Raw genomic sequence first — 19,791 nt, forward strand, 5'->3', positions numbered from 1 at the left:
TCTATTATCTCCACCCTCATTAAGTGAGTCCCCTCCCTGGCTCCTGTGAAGACTCACCCATTGAGATTCTCTGTTGCTTTTCCTTTTTTGTATTGTATGAATCCTTCCCTCCCCTTATGAAGTTTCTTCCAATCATAATTAAACCTTTATGATCTGTCTGATCAAATATCTGTCATGATCAAACATGTCTAATCATAATAAAACCAAGAAACCCACCTAGAAAACCATTCACTTAGGGACAGGTTCTAATCATTGAAAGAACTGGTTTCTCTAGTATTATAAATTCCCTGAGGGCAAAGTGTCTCATTAAACCTGCAAAATGCCTCTACTAGGAAGACTCAACAAATATGAATTGATCAATTGATGATAAATCAATACCCATCTCCTTGCTATATCCAGAGACACATTAGAATAAGCTCTTTCTTTAATATAACTAACAGTAATCTCAAGTACTGATAGTTTGGAAATACATAGATTTATGGATGAAATGGAATGATTAGCATGGTCAAGCCACATGTTTTTCAGTCATTTTTCAGCTGTGTCTGAATCTTTGTGATGCTTTTTGGAACTTTCTTGGCAAAGATACTGAAATAGTTTGCCATTTCCTTCTCCATTTTATTTTCTAAACAAGGAAATGGAGGCAAACAGGCTTAGCAATTTGCCCAGAGTCACACAGCTAGCTAGTCTGAGGCCCACTTGAACTCTTTCTGACTCCAGACTTGGTGTTTTATCCAACTGTGTCACCTACTCTCCCTATCTTCATATAAACAAATATTTAGAAAACTTGATTATTATTTATTTTTTTTGTAATTCTTCAAGCGCCTATAAAATTGATCATCTTAAAAATGAACCATTAAGTTAAATAGCAAGAATATCAGCAAGAATAGTTTCCACATTGGCAAATTTCTAGCCTAGATCCTTTCTGGACATTGAAGCAATTGCTAGTGATTTTTTTTGATTATATTCACCATGGAATAGCATTGATTCAGCATTCAAGTATATATGGAAACATAGTCTTCTCTTAGAAACATAAATAAGTGAATGCTCTGCAGTCAATCTCTTATCTTTCAGATAAGTGATATTTTTGTATTGACCAAAGAGCACCATTTCTTTGTGCAAAGTTTGCCATCTTAAGCACTCTACTGAGGATTTACCTATTTCTCAAAATTCATAAGAATGAATGAAAATGTGAAAACTTATTGGTGATGGTGATGGTGATAATGGGGGTTGAAGTTGGAATGTTTGGCTGGACTTGTACTGCTTTGAAGGGATAAGGTCATGAATTAGACTAATTTGGATTGACTTCAGAGGTCCTCCTTTATTCTACAGAGGAGGAAACAAGGTCCAGAGAGATAGTGACCAACCCAAAGTTACACAGGTAATTAATAGATCTAAAATTTGAATGCCTTAACTCCATCTAGCAGTTCTTTTTTTGGTAAAACTCTTAAGTTATATTAAGATACTAACAGAGGCATACTGGCTAGAATACAGGTCTTGAAGTCAGGAAGACCTCATTCTGCATCAGATATGTACAAAGTATGTGGTCCTAGAGAAGTCATTTAACTTCTCTGTGTCTCATTCCTTATTCCTTATCTGTAAAACTGTGATAATCATAGGATCTATTTCACAGGATTATAGTAAGACTTAATTGACTTAACATATATATATATAATGTTTTGAAAAACTTAAAAAACACTATATAAATGTTGTTATTGTTAGCACAGTTCCTTGCTCATACTAGGGCCTAATAAATGTTTAAATTTTCAATTAGAACAATAACTCTTATTATATAGCATTTTAAAGTTTACAAGGCATGTTCCTCAAAAGAGAAAATGAGGTGCAGAAAGGTCAAATTACTTGCCCATGGTAATCCAACTGGTAAGTGGTAGAAGCAAGAATTTTTTTTTTTTTCAGAAGCAGGATTTAAATGTATTTATCATATGACTCCAAATCCAATGAATGATGCCTTTAATAATAACAGAGAATACAATTTAATGTTAATATCTTACAAAATCTTCCCCTTCCCTGCTACCTATCAATATTTGTTTGATTCAGTCCATTTCTGAGTGTGTTACAGATGAATTTCCTTCATATTCATAAATTTATACATTGTAGGATTTAAATGGATCCTACCTTCAGTAATCACTGTCTTCTCTGGTTTAGTTCAAAGTCATTCCTGTTCTTCAGTAGTGTGGGGCCTTTGAACTAAATGAATGGGAAAAAACTACCTATATTGGTTTTTTGTTTTTTTTCTTCTATGGTCCATATTTAAATAATGGTGGTGATATATTCTCTAGTAAGTAATAACCAACTTTCATGAAGTTTTTGCTTCTGAAATGAATTCCCAATGAACTTAGGGTGGATCCCAGCCAAAACAACAAGCTATGACAATAAACTGACATGGCTCCCTCAGGGAAGCCATGCAAGCATATTATTGCATAGCCAACATGTTTGCTTTCTAAATTGGAGAGGTACAAAACTAGCCCATATTTCCATAAGAATATTATCTCAAAGTCTAGGTTGCTATTATCTGTTCCTTCAATTCCTTTATAAATTTAATAGAATACTAGAGAGCTTTTCTACACCTATGTCTACTACATCAAAGTCAAGGTTATACAATCTAAATGGAATTGAGTTTTGAAATTATAATCTGGATAATGCAAGGGTACTCTGAATCTTAACTAGACAATAATTAGCATTTCTTGCTCTGGTCCAATCATATTGGCTTACCTGCAGTTCCTCATACATGATTCTATTTCCTTCCTTTTTGCTTAAACATTAGCTGCCCACAATATTTGAAATTTTCTCCCTTGTCATACCTCTTGCTATTTATGTCCCCTCAAAGATAATCTTATATCTACTTTGTTTCTATTGTGTATATACCTATATGCATATGTGTTGTATCCTTCCATTAGTTGGAAAACTTTCTGAGAGCTAGAACTATTTCACTTGTGTATTTGTATCTCTGGAGCTTTACATAGTATCTAAAATGCAGGAAACTCTTAAACTGATTATTAACCACAAGTAAGTCCTCTTTTTTCAGCATTTACATACTTATGGAATACTTATGAAAAAGATAAGCAAATTTGACTGCCTTCAAATGTTTTTAGAAACAAGTCCAAAAGATTCACATATGGGACAATTTGAGAAGGAGCAATAATTACAAGCATGGTATGATTGAATGATGCTGGATGGGTCCTCCCATATGAAAATATCTCTCATGGTGCCTAAAGTTCCCTCATTTGATTCATCATGTTCTTACTTGTTAGAAAGACTGAGAAATTATTAAAGGCACTATGAGTAATTTGAAGAATTGCAAATGCAAAAATACAAATTATCATTATTGCTCAGATAAATTAAGATGTTTAGAAAAAAGCTTACCTAGCTTATATTTCTTTAAGACACAGACATAGATTCCTCAAATATGCCTTCCTGTGATATGACTCCTGGTAAGCAGAAAGAGCAAAGGAAGCAATGCATATAAGTGGTGAGGAAGGAGCAGATGAGAGAGACTAGAGAATAACTGTTAGAGAAGAAGCAGAGTAGTGAAATGGAAAATTATAAAAAAAAAAAAAAGTGATCACTCATAATGAATGTTATATTGACACTGTGTAATATCATGGAGATGGCAAAAATTCAATCAGGGTTTCATTGAGGGTTACTAAGTCAGGATGTATTGTGGCAATGGGTCCTTTTAATATTACTATCTAAGACTTACTCTACAATAATTAGCCAAGCATTTATTGGGAATAAGCAGAATACAGTTATTTTCATTGTTCTGTTTAGTAACCAGAGATGTCCATAAGTATAGGGTACATGTCCATAAGGGTTCCTAACATACTACATGATCATCTGTACTAGTGCCATGATTGTATATGTTAATCTGATCTGCTAGTGCACCTATCCATTTGAGCATTTACATCTAGAATGATGACATGCTTCTATACACTTTTTAAAATATCTGCCTGCACTGAAGTTCCTATTTGTCTTGCCTGGAGCACATGTCCTTTTAGCCTGGTGACACATTCATATGTGTCTACCTAGATTAGTGTACATATCTATCTGGACTGATATACCTATCCATCTGTACTGGACTGGAGAATGATTGTCAGGTTTTAAGGTTGCAATTTTCCTTTAGAATGATATGCCCATAAAAAGCATAAAAAGCCTAATAAGGATTTTTGGATTATGGTTCTTGAATTCATCACTCCAACTCTAAATCCAACCTGAGAAAAGTTTTAAAAGTTATTGTTTTACTGGGATACCATACATTGTTGGTGGAACTATAATCCAACTATAGATGGACAAAAAAAATCTGAAATCACTCTTGTATCTTCACCAAGAAAATCCCAAATTGGGTAACAAAGAACCAGACACAACTGAACAACAAATATTCCTCTTCTTTTACAGCTCAAGACCCAACTCATCTAATGTTAATATAGAAGAAAAGAAAATCTGGACTATAATCCTTCCATTCTTGCTAAATGATTAAAAGAGGGACCATGGAGACCAAACAGTGCTTTAATTTTGATTTCTAAACAAATCTGTCATTTTTATTAAATCATTTTCCACCAACTTTATGTGGTATTTAGACAGTAATTGCAACTTCAGCCTAAATGAACGCAATGAATTATTAGATGTGCAGCAACTAAGATATTTGTTTGAAATGGTTACATTTGTTTTCTATACCTATGAAACAGAAAATATATTACTACCTAATATTAATCATTCTTAGGAATAAGAATTAAATCATTCAGAAGAGATGATGAAGTCAAATAGGTAAATACAGGGAGTTAAATGCATACCAACCTTTTTATATCTGTGCATAATTCATTCCATAGTAGTTGGTAAAATGTCATAAAAAGTCTTAGGCTACTAATTAGAGATGATGTGTATGCACATAATTACATTTTCATATTGGGAGTAAATTCAAGGCTCCTGTTTGTGAAGCAGTAAATCTAAAGTACTACTTGCTCTTTTGTACAAGAATTAAGTAATTGTCCTTTGACTATAATTGACATGTCAACCATAAAGATGGTAAAGTAAGCATTTTATAGATCTTGTTAATATTTCATTAACAGCCAAATTGTAATTTTTAGTGCAACAAAACACAAAATTTGAAATATGCTTATTTAATAAGCTAAAAAAGAGAGGTGTGGTAAAATTTTTAAATAGCTTCAAGATAATTTTTTTCTTCAACAAATAATACATACAAATTGTTTTACATTACCAATACTCAAAAATAGGTAATTATTTATGTAGTATTTAGGGTTTGCACAGTACTTTATAAATATTATCTCATTTTATTTTCACAATAATCCTGGATGATCAGTGCTATTATCCTATTCTAGAAATGAGGAAACTGGGAAAGGTAGAAGTTAAATTGATGAGGGTTGGGGTCCCTTTAGGATTCCTAATTGCCCAACACATGACTGACCTTGATTCACAAATCCTGATCAAAGGCACCCTTTGAATATCTGGGCCCAGCCCCCCACTCTCAGCTCAGCTTCCCCCAGCCCTCACCTGATCTAGGCTAACTGAAAAGCCCACCAGAACTGGGTACTGCCCATCATCTTTTGGATATAAAAGAAACAAGCTGGATCGCCCTCATTGCAGCCTCTCAGCCAACACATGGTATCCTTCCAGCCATGTAAGGGTCCCTGCCCACCAATGGCCACCTTTGGCCCTGATGTCTCTCTAACTAAGCTTTACTTCCAAATTTCTACAATAAACCTTTTATTTATCAATCTAGGTTTTCGGGCCTGTAAATTCATTTTACAGGGGACACTGCACCTCATGGGATCTATGCACCGACAAATGGGGTTCCCTCTTTCCTTTCCCTCATTAGTTGGTTGTAGCGAGCTATCGTCTCCAGAAGCTGCTGGATCGCTCTCTGGGAAGAGATCTGCTGTGTCTACTCAAATCTCTCAGACAGATTCTTCTTCCTGTAGTGAACCGTTGTCTCCAGGCAGTTGCTGTTAACTCTTGTCCAAAGAAGTGACTTCCCTTCCTGCAGAGAGCCCCGTCAAACCTGATGCAATTCAGAGTCTTCTCCTCTTCCTGGAGTGCTGTCCTCTTTATCCTCCCAGAGAATGGGCGTGGGATAATGCAAGGGCTTCTGGGAAGAACCACTTCAGCCAATGGGCTTGCTCCTTCTATCAAGTCAACCTGAGTTCTCACCTTGTAATTGTCCAGAAAACCTGAATTCTCACCTTGTCACCATCCAGACAACCTCAGTTCTCACCTAGTAATCCCAACAGTTGGTGGCCCGTACGGGACCCCAAAAATTGTTACCCCGAAAACTAACCTTAACTTTTTCAGGTCTCTCAGAACCAATTTTCGTCCTTAGCAGTTTCAAGCAGCTTCCGGGAAGAATATCTGTGTCCTACCCTCGTCTCACTCTATCTCTAAAACATAGGGCACCCAGAACAGGTCTGGGGTGCGAGCAAAGTCTCCCGTGGAGACTACTTCTCTTTTTGTCTCACTCTGTCTCTAGAGGCCACTTCTAGAGCCAAAGCAAATTCTAATCCCTTTATCTTGCCAGAAAAGCCTGCCCACAGGCGGGAGACACTCAGGAGAGTGTCTCTTCTTCACCCCTCCCCCACCACATGGCCAACCCTCTCAGGTCCCAGGCCAGCAGTCTCCTTGATCTCTTCTGGGGGAAATATCTGTGTTTGAGCCCCTCTCGAACTCCACCATAGTGGTCAGGCTATAGCCACAAGGAGACGGTCAGTGGATTGGGGCGAACTTGGAGATGTGTCTCTACCCAACTGCTGAGCCTTCACCTTCACCACCTGAGAAGATAACATCTCTCCCTTCCCCCATCCTCTCTTTTCCAACCTCTCCCAAGTGGCTTAACCTACCATTTAAATGCTCCCATACTGTCCCCTTCTCAGGGTACAGTGGGGAGATTTGGGGACTCTTTTCAAGATCTCTAGAAATGTCTCTCTCATAGATAGCTTTTACCTGGTTCTTAAAATGAGCCAAAACTTCCAGCGCTCTCAGAGAACTAACTTGTCCCACACCTTTTAAAATGGGACTCAGTTTCCTGACCATGCTCTCTAGGCTGGATTTTAAAACTGCCCATTTTCTTTCTAAGCCTCAGGGCATATTTACCTGCTTTCTAAAGCCTAGACAGAATTTAAACTAGCTGCTCAAGCCTTTCTCTGTCTCAGTAACCTTGCAGGTGGGAACTCCTGACTTTTCTCTTGGTCCAGGACTTTTAGCTCCTAGCGCACTCTTTCTCTCCATTGGATGCCCCCTCATACAATTAAAAGATGCCCTTTTGAAGTTCTGGTCCTGGCCAGCCTAGAGCTTCAGAAAGGACATCTTTGTAATTTGGGCTGGGGAACAAAATTCTGAATCCAGGCAAATTAATTGTTAAGAGAGTGAAAATAGTTTCTTTTGATTTCTCCTTTTTCCCCCCATCCTGACTGCAGGCAGGCAGGGGTGGATTAAAGTGATTGAAACTATTTAAATACTCCTTAACTACTTTCAATTTGGCTTCTCGCTAGAATCTTTCTCTGTTCTGGTGTGCAACAGTTCTTTTTCTACTGCCTCAGTTTCCTTAAACTGTCTCTTTCTTGACTGAACTTCTCTGGCTTCAGTCCAGGAAGTCAGGGATATAGAATTAAGAATAGATTCTCCCTCAAGCTGCCTTTTAGATAATGACTACATTAACACCTGAATTCTATATGTAGAGTTCCAATCTCTCTCTACTCCCAACCCCCAACTTGCTTCTGGAGTCGCTTATCTCCAATTAGGGTCTGACCTTTCTAAAAGCCCCAAACACCCCCACACCTTAAGAAGGGTGGGGGTAGGGGTAAGGTCTTTTGTCTTCAACTCAGCCACCATTCTCTGTATTAAGTACCTTGTATGTAGCCTGAGAGCTGCCTTCCCCTCCAACAGAGTAGGGAGGGATCACGTGGGATTTCTCTTCCACAGAGAAGGTTTTGAGATAGGCTTGCTTTCAAATTAATCTGTTTTTTTTAAGACTCTTTAAAACTGGGGGACTTGCATAAAATTGTTTGACTATTGTTCTGTATGAGAAAAACTTTTAACTATTGCTCTGTATAAACCTGTTTACTATTGCTATTTCAGGAAATTTACTAGTCTGTTATGTATAATCTGATAATTTCTGTAAACAGGGGGAAGGAAACGGAGATTTCAACTGGTCAGAAAATTGGGAAAAACTGATGTCTTATTTCAATTCAGACCGAATTGGAAACTCTTTGCTTAAATTTGCTAGACTATGATTGGCTGGTTTATGTTTAATTATTATTTCAGCATTTCGAGATCAGAACTCTAATGGTTAGGGCAGCCTGTCTTGGTCTAATTGCATAATTTACTGAGAGAGAGAGAGAGAGAGAGAGAGAGAGAGAGAGAGAGAGAGAGAGAGAGAGAGAGAGAATGAAGCTCTCAAACTCCATTTTTTTGTCTCTCTCTCTCTTGGAGCCCCTGACATTCTTGGGGTGCCTTCTCGGGGCAGCAGAACTGCCTTGAGCACTGCTACACAGCAGAGGCTGAGTTAAATGCACAAATGACCACAGACCTAAAGACTGTCCATCTCTGGCTGAGATGCCCCCTCAACTGCAGACATTCAAACAGGGAGGCGTGTGTCTCTCTGAGGAGTGCAGTTCTACGCTAATTCTGAGATTATCAGGAGAAACTGGTCCTTGCCACAAGTCCTTACGTTTTCTAGTTTTAGTCTGGTTTGTTTATTATTGTCCTAACTCAGTTTCCCTAATTATCCTGACTCAGTCCTGCCTCAGTTCCCTGCCTCTTAGTCCTGCAAAACCTCCCCCAGTCTCTTTATCAGAATACTTGATAAGATCTTATATTTCAGAATAGCAGAATACCTCTCCCATCCCAAGCTATGGGAATGTCTTCCAATATTGCTCTTGCCTCTATTTCAGTCTTCCTGGTTTACTGTTCACGAGATAACACACCCCCCACAGACTCTATCAGCAAGGTGAGACAGCTCAATTTCCCGGGACTTGATTGATGCTGTCCGGAGCTCTACCACTCAAGCCAAGCATTGGTCATTGAGACGTCATGGCACAAGCTCTGGCGAAATGGAAAAAGTAAAAGTTTTTTTTTGTCTTTTTGCAGCGGACATCCAAGCTGCTTCAGGCCTGGATACAGATAAGGGAGAGGCTGCAAAAAGTTGAAAAAGCTTTTTACCTATCCACTAATCTCTCCCTTAGGGATGCCTAAAGGGAATGAAGGCTATAGAGTTGGGGTCTGGTTACTAACAGATTAACTAATCTCTCTCCACCCACCTTAACAGGGCTTCCCTGCTGTTAGCCCCTTTGAATCGAAAAGGTTGGGAAAAGAGCAATAACCAAACTTAGCCTGGGTTTCTGTGAATGTTATCCATACTTTATGGATTTATTTCTAAAAGTTTAACTGCTAACTTCTTGAATTTTCTTATGTGGAATTAGACATTCTATATATGATTGTATTTGCATTGGGTATTTTAAAAACAGATTTGTATGAATATCATCTACTTGGATATGAACCTATGGGGACAAATTTCTTATTGTTATCATTATAAGGTTATGATAATTATTTGTTTGTTCTTACATTTTTCCCTCATGTAACTGGTTTTAAGATCAGAGCAATAGTCAATAGAAACTGTTAATGCGATTCAATTGTCATACCTTGCTGTTTCTAGCCTGATTATATGTAATCATTGTATCCTAAATGCTTGGGCAAATAAGCATTAAGCCTGGTCATCTGTCTGCTACTGGACAACTAATAGAGATCTGTAAGACCCAAACTGATTTCTAATACCTGTTGGTTTCCCTTTATCACGTTAACCTGAGACTCTCAGTTCTCTTCTTAGGGCAACTCCTACCTCCAGACACTCAGAATGAAGCAGAGATGCTCTTTTAATGCAAATCTCTTTTAGACTTAAGCCTTAGAAGACCCCAGTCTCTGCCCTGAATCACAACAGGAGGAACTGCCTTCTCACCACCACAGAACACCACAAGGGTTGACTCTGGCCCCCCCCCCCCATCGTCCTGCTCCCTGGTAGAAATTTGAGGTCTGGCCTTGTTTTCCTTTTATCTCAGGACAGCCTGAACACCCCAGGGGCCGGTAAACTGGGTAGGCTATGCTGATACTTTTCATCCCTCCCCCATAAAGAGTGGGGAAACTAGGAAGGAAAAGATTCAGGATCTTTGCTTATTGAATAACTAACTCTCTTCAAGAACAGCACAGTTTTTCCAACATTTCCAAGAGCTTAAACTGCATTCTTATCTTGATCTGCAGCTCTGACAACTGGGGATATGTCCATCCCTGGACCCTGCTTTACAGAAGAGCAGTGGTTCATTAAATCTACTAGGTATCAAGGCTTCTTGCCTCCCCTAGCTTCTGGTCCACACCCGTTAATCCCAACCCCAGGAGAAATTAGCTCTCCTGGAAATTAAGGGTGAAAGAGCTAGGCTACAAATGATCTTTTTCTCTCAGCATTTTCTCCTATTTCTCTTTGATAATTAGATGGGCTATCAGACAAGCAGCCCACAGAAGGGACCTGATGCATTTCTTGCTGAAGGTCCTATTTTCCTGAATGTCACCATCTCCACCCTGGGTGACACCCCACTTTTAATCTGTTCCCAAGATCTGTTTTCTCTAGGCTTCACACTTTGGATTTTCAGCTGGCCTTTCAGCCTGGAGAACATTGACTGGGGTCAACTGACCGGGACATCTCCTCGATGCCGTGCTATCCCCCACACCTTATGCCTCACCTCCTGGCATGGAACCCCAAATCTCTACGACCCTTGTCAGCTGGAAGCAGTTAAGAGGAGATCGACGCCCCTTTTCCCACATGCATCTGGAGGCGATGGTTTGAGGGGGAGGAACAAGACAAGAGGACCCCGCTACTCTGAAGATCTTTGGAGAAAATCTTCAACCTTTCCTTAAATGAAGGACACCCCCATATTTTATTTTTTCTTAAATGAATTTAAGTCTCAACTGTTTAAGGGGGGAACTGATGAGGGTTGGGGTCCCTTTAAGATTCCTAATTGCCCAACACATGACTGACCTTGATTCACAAATCCTGATCAAAGGCACCCTTTGAATATCTAGGCCCAGCCCCCCACTCTCAGCTCAGCTTCCCCCAGCCCTCACCTGATCTAGGCTAACTGAAAAGCCCACCAGAACTGGGTGCCGCCCATCATCTTTTGGGTATAAAAGAAACAAGCTGGAACGCCCTCATTGCAGCCTCCCAGCCATGTAAGGGTTCCTGCCCACCAATGGCCACCTTTGGCCCTGGTGTCTCTCTAACTGAACTTTACTTCCAAATTTCTACAATAAACCTTTTATTTATCAATCTAGGTTTTCAGGCCTGTAAATTCATTTTACAGGGGACACTGCGCCTCATGGGATCTATGCGCCGACAAATGGGGTTCCCCCTTTCCTTTCCCTCATTAAAATAATTTGCCAGTATTCTAGCTGATGAGAGTTAGGGAAGGGGGAACCCCTCTTGGGTCGGCACAAAGATAGTTGCATGATGGCACAGAGTCCCCTGTAAATGAATTTACAGGCCCAAAAACCTAGATTGATAAAAAAAAAAAAAAAAAAAAAAAAAGGTTTATTGTAGGGGTTTAGGAGTAAAGTTTAGTTAGTCAAGTTGAGGGTAGAGATAAAAGGGCACCGGATTAGGTCCGGTGGACATAAACCCTTGGCATGACCAACATAAGGATGCCATGCTTAGGACTTCTGCAACCTGGATTCCAAAGTAACCCCTTTTAACTTGAAGGTGGGTGGAATCCCAGGTTTCAGCCAGGGTCAGCATTGAATAGAATTCAATGGGTTTAAACTGTGGGGGTTGGGAAAACCCAAGTTAGCTCAGATCCAGTGGGGGATGGGGAAAGTCCACTGACCAGGATTTGTAAATCAAAGGTCAGCCATGGGGGGGGGGTCTTAAAGGGACCTCAACCCTCATCATATCCAACTGCCCTATCTAGCTGCCTCTAAATATGTTATAATAATTTTTTCTTTTAAATAGGTAGCTATTACAGATTTACACAGATTGAAAGGTGTGATTTAACCTGTTAAAATATGGTCTAATAAAACAGTCAACAAGCATTTATCAAGTAGCTACCATGTGCTGAGCATTGTTTTAGTTTATTGGATAAAAATGAAATAATCCCTTCCTTCAATAATATTCCTCTTATTCTATTTGTATTGCCATTTAGTTTATATCATTTTTGTGAGACAGTCCTTGCCTTAGAGGGTGAGTTATGAGGGATAGGGATATATTATGTTGGCCAATAAGCAAATTCAGAATATTCATTATATCTCAAAAGTCTTAGTTTAGTTTTTAATCTGGGCATCACTAGACTAAAATTTTGGGGACAAAATATTCATAATTATAATTTATATGTAATTTATGTATGTGTGTATATATATGTATATATATATATATATATACATATATATACACACATACATATATATGGGTATAATTTAATCCATAATAGAATAGCCATGATTCCATGCTTAGGCAAATCATATTACTGTTGACTCAATTCAGACCAGCTGCTGAGTACTTCTCTCATTGTTTTACTGCTTTTCATATGCCTTATATGAAGACAATGAGGAGGAAACCTTACAAAGTTAGCCAGCCAAGTCTCCATCCTAGCCTACATTTATTCATTCCCTTTGAAATACATTACAAAGAGAGATTATACAGAGGTAACCACACACAGAACACATTATCCCCTTCCTCACAGTGATTTGCTCCAACTCATAAATACACAAATGCAAAACCTCCCAGATGAGTAGCATCCCAGTCCAGGCTCTCAGAAGTCTGAGATAGCAGGGGAGATGTGGAGGATGGCAAGCTGTAGCAGTCACCCACACTCAAATTGACTAGCTTCAAGAATAGTTATCAGCAAATACTTCAATTATCAATTAACATCTCAGCAGAGATCAATTTACAACCTAGTGAGAGCAAAAACTGCTTAGAATGTTGACTTTGGGAATCAAGGGACAAAGGAATGGGAGGGAGTAGGAGAAAGAAAGAAAAGGGGGACAAGATGAAGGAAGTGGGAGGTCCCCAAATGTAAATTTTGTCTCCTTCATAATTTTGTCTAGTATCAGCCCTGATCATATAATCAGACACAATTTCCCAATGTGCTGTATATTGCCAACTCCTGCTGTAGAAATTTCAATTTACTAAATTACTGAACAACTTTCCTCTCAGTTTTGAACACTGCCAGTCAGAAACTAATATGATATTTTAAAATATGAAAATTTATCATTTTGGATTAATCTTTAAGTGAATTTTCTATCTTTTCTTACAGTTCCTGCTTCCTTCTGACTTCCCTGTTCCCTAATGACTACCATTCTCCTGAATATTGTCTTTGACTCTTTTCTGTTACTCACTTCCCAATTCTGAACAGTTGCCAAATCCTGTCAATATTATCTCTATAATATCTCCCACCTCCATTCCCTCATTTCTATTCCCAATACCACCACCCTAGTATAAGCCCTCATTACTACCTGCCTAGACTATTGCAATAGCTTCCTAACCAGTCTTTCTGCCTCTTCTCTCCCTACTTCAATTATCATAATTTCTCACAGCCACGAGATTCATATTCCTCTTATGCATAGTTGACTATGTCACTCTACCTAAAATAACACAATGACAATATCTTTTTTACTAAATTCCTTTGCCTAGTATTAAAAATATTCCACATAATAAGCTCAAATATTGTCTTAGACATTTAATAGCCATGTGACCGAGAGAGAACAATGGAGATTGAATGTAGATTGAAGTATTCTGTTTTCACTGTTTTTTTCTTGTTTTTTTTTCTTTTTTCAAGTTTTTCCCTTTTGTTTTGATTTTTCTCTCCCAACATGACTCATATGGAAATATGGTAAAAAAAAAAAAAAAAATTTACAAAAGTAACTAAAAATAAATAAATATTGTAAAGAGGTTCGCTTTGAAATTCCAGAGAAGTAAATAGGTAATGTTACTTGTGAAAAAGTGACTTGGCCAAGGTCATACGTAGGATTTATAATAATAACCTAAAAGTTTTCATAGCATTTTAAACATTTCAAACTGTTTTGCTTACATTGTTTCATTTGATCTTCCTAACAACATTGGTGGATAGGTGTTAGTTACTATTATCACTGTTACATAGATGAGAAAACTGAGACTGAAATAAATCAAATGACTTGTCTAGGGGTCACAAAGCTAATAAATGTCCAAGGCAGGATTCAAACTGAGGTCTTCCTTAATCTGAGTCAATCTTTTGATTCCTTGATGTACCTTGTCTCAATTTTTAGAAGAGCATGGATCGGAATCCAAGTCTTCTGATTCTCAATCTAGGTCTGTTGCAACCACACCAAGTTACCTCTCCTATTCTTTGATGCAAATATGTAATTAATTCTGGGTCAGTTTTCTACTACTCCATTAATTATCTTCTACTTCTATCTTGCATCTTCAAACTCTGTCTACTAGCCCCTTTTTCTGCTATTTTGGTATAATTTATTTACTTTATTTTTTAATCACATTTAAGTTTTGCAGAGTGCTTTCTACCAATATGAACTCACTTAATCCTCACCACAGCCCTGTGAGCTAGGTGCTACTATTCTCATCTCCATTTTACAGATCAGAAAACTGAGACTAAGAGAGAAGAGATCTTTCTAAGACTACACAACTAATAAGATTCACATACAGTATTTCAACAAAGATTTTTCTAACTTGGAGACCAGCACTCTATGTACTGCACCACTAGCTGCCACTTACTCATCATCTAGCTGCAGTGTGGTTCCTTGCACCTCATATTTCTGAAACCATTCCCTCCAAGGTCATCTTTGCTCTCCGAATTTCCAAATCTAGTGGGCTTTCTTCAGTTCTTATCTTCCTTGTCTTTTTAGCACTTAACAAACTGCTATGACTTCTATCTATATCTTTTTCCCCATCCTGCTTTTTTGACTATTTGCTTTTCCTCATTTGCTGGCTTTTCCTCCCCCTTCTTTGAGTATAAATATTTCCCAAAGCTCTGTATTTAATCCCTTTCTCTTTTCTCATAATTCCTCTCTCTTAATCTCATTTTATCCTATGCTTCAATTACAACATTATGGAAATAAATCTTACTCTGCCGTTCCAAAGTCTCCTCTGAACTAAAGTCCTGCATTATATTTGCCTGTTGGATAGCTCCATGTGGATGCTCTTGTCTCACTTCAAAAACAGTGTGTTTCTAGACTCTTCGTCTTTTCACTAAGACCTAAAGAGAGGAGTCAAAATTACTTGCATAACTGACTCTCCTTCCAGTCATGCAGGTATTCTTGATTTCCCTCTTTCATTACCCATCTTGAATTATTAAAAATATCCTTCCTTTCCACTTCATTGTTAATGTCCTAATTCAAGCTCTCAGTTTCTCTTACCTTGTGTTCCAATTGGCTTTCCTCCCTCCAGTTTATCTTCAAATCACTGCAAAAGTAATATTTCCAATTCACTAATCTGAGCAGTTTCACTCTGGCTAAAAACCATTTGGGAATCTCCGTAGTCTACAAAAATAAAATACAAATTCTTTATAATATTATTAAACCTTCTGTAATTTAGCTCTAATTTATCTAACCATCACACAATTCCCCTTAAAACATTGTAGACTTTGGCCAAATTTGACTATTTACTATAGCTCCATCTTTTCTTGGCCTCTCCTCATTTGAATATATTATCTCTGATACATAAAAATAATTTCCCACATCCTATTCCCATCTACATCTAACCATTAATGTCCTTCATCACATTCAAGATCCATCTTAGATCATGTAATAGAACTGTGAATATGTGAATGACAACTGTTTTACCAATTGGAACAAGTCACTTAACATTATTTACTGCTCATCTTCTCACTAAAATCTAATCCTTCTTAGTTATTCAGGCTTAAATCCTGACATTAGATGGCCTCTAAGAGTCCCCCAGATTTAAAGCTATGATCCAACATAGTTCTTTAAGAAGCCTTTCCAGATGCCCCTGATAGAAGTATTCACCTTTCTTGACTCTCTTAGGCAATTTTGTTTGATTGCTCCTACCCACATAAACGTTTTCTATGTGTTATTCTAGTTGTTTGTTTTTATGGCGCACCCCATTTCTGAACTGTATGCTCTTTTAGATTAGAGACTATCTTGTTTTTCATCTTTGTATTCCCATCTCCTAACATAGTACACTATACAGAGTAGGTGCCTAATAGATGTTTGTTGAAATTCAATTTAAATTTATTGCCCTATAGGTACATTGAACAAGTATAGATATAAATGTCCGAGTTTTTATGTTTAATAATATTATGCTCAATGATTATACATATATAAATTATATCAAATTGCTTGCCATCTCAAGAAGAAAGAGGGAAAGAGAAAATTTAGAATACAAATTAAAAAAAAAACAATTGTTATAAATTATTTCTGCATGTGTTTAAGAAAAAATAAAACATTTAAAAATAATAATATTGTGCTTGAAAACTTCCAAAGTTCAGGGGTTTAGGTCAGAATTGATAGAGAAAATACACTATAAATGCTATAAGGGGTTTTGTGGGGGTGGGGATGGGTGAATGAATCAGCATCTCTTAAATGACCTTATTTCAAATCCAAGGGGGAAAAAAACCATAATTTTCTTCCTTTATATAATATTTCTACAAAATCCTAAACACCACATAAAATCTATTGTAACTATAAAATATAAACTTTTGAAAGGGAAATCATTTAAATTTTTTTGTCTTTGTAGCTTTATTATATATCACAATGCCTTGCACAAACTTGACATCTAATTAAAAATTGTTTAATTTAATAGATCAAAGTACTTATGTTAATTTATAAAGGGAGATTTGAAGATTAGAGATGAAAATATTTACTTCATAAAGTATTGTAGAAAGAGAGCTGGCCTTCCATATTGATTGGAGGACCTGAGTCAAAGAAAGGCTTCTGATGAATAAAGTCTGTGAGATTCTAGATAAGTCATTAGTTCTCTCAATAACCTCCTAATAAGGCAATGCTAAGATTATAATCTACAAAATAAAATAAAATAAAATAAAATAATAAAGTGCCTATCTGCATTGGTAACAGAAGTTCTTTCATCTTGGCAATGAAATCACAAGTCCTGCTCCTACTTCTATTCCTTAAACTTCTGTGCTTACTATTTTGTTAAGGGCAGGGTTGTTTCCTGTTTGCCTATGTGTGGGAACTGAAGGAATGTAACATAAACATCCTAAGAATTTCAAAGGATGGAACAAAATAATGCTATAGGATCTCTCTCTTAGGATCATGACTTTTAGAACTGGAAGGTTATCTTAAAGGTCATTTAGCCCAACCCCTTCAATTTGTAGATTATGAAATTAAGACTTTGAGAGGGTGAGTGATTGGTCTAAGATCACCCAGACAGGATTTTTCTAGAGAGCTAACTCAACTGAGACTAATTAAAAGAGATTTGTCTTAGATGTCTGAGAAAGTAGGAAATTTAATCTCTCAAACCTGTAAGTCTACTTTGACTCTTAAGAAGATCACCTTCCTAACTAATTCTCCCATGTATCTTCACTTACCCCAACTCTTGTGGTAGCCATGAGCTTATGATGCCTATGAAAATTAAAATATCCATGATAAAAAGTCTAACAATTATTGCTAAATCTGTAATGTCATTATACATTTGGATCATCATGAGTTTTCTTTTCTTCTCACGTTTTCACATTTTGGGGTGTAAGAAGTCCACACCCATAAACTCTCTTTTGTGATTCACAGACATGAATGAAGAATTTAAAATACCAAAATAATCATCTAGTTAGACCATCTTTCAACCGAACAAAATGAACAATAGCTTGTTAAACAATCCACCCTTTCCCTGGTGAAGGATTGCCCCTCATTTTCATTGACTCATACTTGACTGAAGATACATCCAAATGATAGATGTGAGAATATGAGTTTGAAAGAATAGCACAATATTTGTTTTATACCTATGATAAAAGAAAATACTAATTTATCTTTGAGGACCTCACATCTTTTGGATCAAATGTTGGGTCTGTTAGGCAGATCATCAATTAGTTTAAAAGATACAAATTGTTCTAGTGTCAATTTCCTACTGTTTCTATTTATAAATAAGATATAGCCTCAATCTAGTGAATCAAAATTGACATCATGTCAGAGAAATTCATAAAATTTCTTACTTTATTAAAACTAGTATCAAGTTGTAATTAGATTGAGCTTTTATAATAGTTTTTTTTTTTTAATTCAATTCTATCAATAGATACTTTTTTATTACAAAACTATCAGAAAGCATTGTAAACGTATGGAAATTCCAAGACCAAAAAAAAAAAAAAAAAAAAAAAAAAAAAAGAACCACAAGCTCCCCTTATATTCTATTAGAAGCTTATATTCTACTGAGGCAGGATTCTTTTGGATGTTCATTTTGGAGGTCAAAATAGCATTTTTAGAATCATAAAACAAAATGTGTAGGATTACAAAGGAAGCTAATATATTGAAATATAATTATCAATTTTTAAAAACACAGTTTACTATTCCATTTTACAGTATTCAAGGCATATAACATGTAAACAGATAAATAAATACAAGTCTATAAGAGGATAAACTTGCTAACAATTGGACTAATCACTAAGAGCTTCACAAAAGAGCTGATAAGTGAGATGACTCTTAAAGATAAGAATGTTGAGAAGAGGTAACAAGGAATGAGGATATCCCTCTAATAGGCTATATGGCCAAATGCACTGAGGTTATAGATGAGATGCTAAATTCAAAGAATGGTTAATAATCTACTTTTTAAAAAAGATTTGTCAGAATTGGAGGAAGTGTTTCCAATTGAAACACATGATAGTTTCCTGAAATGTCAGTAATATTTCAGTTGTAACATGGTCAATGGTAGGATCTTATCTCTATATCTATGAGGGGCCTCAGAAAATCTTTTTGAGAAATGCTCTTATTTTTCATATGAGGAATCAAAGTCTATAGAGCATAAGGGATTTTCTAGGATTATACAAATAATAGAGGTCAGAGCTAAGTTCCCTGATTCCAAACTTATTTTTTTCCATTGTATCATGTTACCGATTATTAATCATAATAATCTCTTCATAATATCAATAACTATAGTTTTACTTTTTATTAATGTGATTTTTGAGCATTTCCTGTAGATCAATTATAACAATAATAATAGTAGCATTTGTATGGTACTATAAGACATAAAAAGTGCTTTACATATGCTAACTCATTTACTCTTTGATAAATATATTTAGTTCAGAATTTAAGTGGGCTAAGATTTAAATTTCAATCCAATATGGTTGGTCAAAGAAGCAACAAAATATTTACTCTTTGTCCAAACTTTATGATTGTACAATAAAATCACAAAACCTCTTCACAATCTTTTCAATTCTTTTATACCTTGTACCACACATAAATATATGCAAACACACACACACACACACACACACACACACACACACACAAACACACATAGAAACACATTCTAATCTGGCAACACTGGCTTCCTTGCTATTGCTGGAATAAAATACTTTCATCATCCAAATCTAGACATTTCCCCTGTCTATCCCCCTTTCTTTTCATCTCTCAAGCTTCTTGACTTCCCTGGCTTCCTTCAAGTTGCAGGTTAAGTCCCATCTTCTACCAGGAGCCTTTCCTTATCCTCCTTATGCTGGTGACTTCCCTCTGTGGTTTAGCTCCAATTTATCTAGTTTGTAGTTTGTAGATAATTGTTTACACATTGTCTCTTCCATTAGAATGTGAGATCCTTGAGAGCAAGAACTCAGCTTTATT

This window comes from Sminthopsis crassicaudata, chromosome 1 (genome assembly GCF_048593235.1).
Source record: "Sminthopsis crassicaudata isolate SCR6 chromosome 1, ASM4859323v1, whole genome shotgun sequence".
NCBI lineage: Eukaryota > Metazoa > Chordata > Mammalia > Dasyuromorphia > Dasyuridae > Sminthopsis > Sminthopsis crassicaudata.